We start from the raw sequence: 1,913 nt of genomic DNA on the forward strand, positions 1-1,913 counted from the left end.
AAAGACAACATTGAGGTTAGAGAGAGAGAGAGATTGAGTAGTGTTGTCTCTGAAACTTCGTCTTGTTCCAACGGTAATTGAAAGAGAAAGGAGATGAACAAGAAAAAAACAAAAACAAAAGAATTATTAAAGAAAAAAAAATTATTGTTTTCAAATAAACAAATGTTTTAGATTTGGTTTTAGCGTGGTAATGTACGGTTATCTAGAAATTTTGTTCAGCTTTATTCATGATATAAGCCAAATCTAATTTTATGTACTACTATATCTAAGATAAAAACATATTAAACCTTTATCATTTAAAACATTTTGCTTTTATTTTTGTTAACATGCAAACTAATTGGAGAAATATGAAATGTCCAAATTAACCTTATGTTCTTCCGATTTGTCTCTTGTAAATAATATAAACCCGTTACTTGTTGGGTCGGTGGCAAAGTGGATTTTTTGCCTGCTTTGTCAAAAGCGATTTTAACTAAAAAATCAAAATTTTCACACTACTTTTGACAAAATTTTCAAAAAAGTAACACATGCTTCATTTTAATTTAAATCAATACAACTCTATCGTGATTCAACGTTACCAAAACATTTTTTTATTAAAAACAACGATAACTCTATAAATAAAAATTCTAAGAACGTGAATTGCATCTAAACATAATTATGGAGTGTATTGATAATAGAATGTGAATATTGTTGATGTGGTAAAGTCCGTTTAAAGTTACAAATAAATTATTTCAAAGATATTAATTAGTTGATTATTTAATACTAGTAGTATTCGATAGTGCTGCATCTTCTGCATTTCTACAGTGCTACCGTAATAATCATGTCAATTATCGCATCAATCATAGCAACAGGCGTCAACTATGGAAATTACCAGCTTTAACCACAGTAACAACTAAAAATTTACTAGTATTTTTTTAATTTAAGGAAAAAAAAAAAAAAAGGGCTACTTTGGAATTAAAAAGATTCGGACCCAAAATAAATTGAAAAGAAAAGCAAATCACGCCATCACACTCCTAATTTCTTGTCTCTATGACACTCTCTCCTTTCGCTTTCTCTCTTCGTTCCTTTTTCTTTTTTTTCTCTCTCTCTTTATCTCTCTTTTTTCTTAAATATTTATACATTTCTCCAAATTAATCTTCTCGATGTTCGAACATTAAGACGAAGAACAGATGGGAAATTAAGACGAATAAATCATAAGAAAAATCAAGAAATTTCAAAACTCTTTTTTTTTTAGTTATACTGTTTGCAAGGAGAATATAGGTTTTTTAGTCAATGTAAAAAACACGAGAAAACATTGATCCAGTTTTCGTTATCAAAGACTGTATTATTTGTATGCTTTTTTTTTTTGTTGCGATGCATTCTCTAGAACTTTAACTTTATTTTTATTCCTTTATCTGATCAAATTTGTCTTGGCTTTTCTTTTTGTTTCTTTTCTTTATGTTTTCTCCACAGAATAATATTCAATTTTGATATATATATATTTGCTATTAATTTGATTTCACAACTATAGTACGTACGGGGGTCTCTGAATGTCTCTTGCATGGGAAACAAATCTTGTCCTTCACCTAAACACCGCTCGTTTGGGGAATCATTTTGGTCTATCGTAGAAACTAGAAAATATTAGTAACATTTAGTAACCATCGTAAGAATATAATTCACCATTTAATCTTAATTTTTTAAGTAATCTTGAGTAGATTGAGATGTATAAAGATGTGTATATGTGTCTAATATATATATACATATTTTCGGACGTGTGGGTAAGAATCTCCCAACTGAACTAACTAGTTCCGACGTAAGCTATTTTTTTGTGTGTGTGTATAAGTGTATTTATGTCTTTTTGTATTAAAGGTAACTTTCGTAGTTAAATCGTAATTCGTACGTATGGAGTTCTTTTTGTGTGGTCAAATCGTAAATAT

The 1,913-nt window shown here is 28.7% G+C and overlaps 1 protein-coding gene across 1 annotated transcript in view; it reads right to left on the minus strand.

The window, feature by feature from the left end:
• LOC110224149 (UPF0503 protein At3g09070, chloroplastic-like) overlaps window positions 1–1,913 on the minus strand; it is a 10,843-nt gene that overhangs the window by 5,655 nt on the left and 3,275 nt on the right. The window lies entirely within an intron of this gene.

The sequence above is a fragment of the Arabidopsis lyrata genome, assembly GCF_000004255.2.
Source record: "Arabidopsis lyrata subsp. lyrata unplaced genomic scaffold ARALYscaffold_3, whole genome shotgun sequence".
Taxonomy (NCBI): domain Eukaryota; kingdom Viridiplantae; phylum Streptophyta; class Magnoliopsida; order Brassicales; family Brassicaceae; genus Arabidopsis; species Arabidopsis lyrata.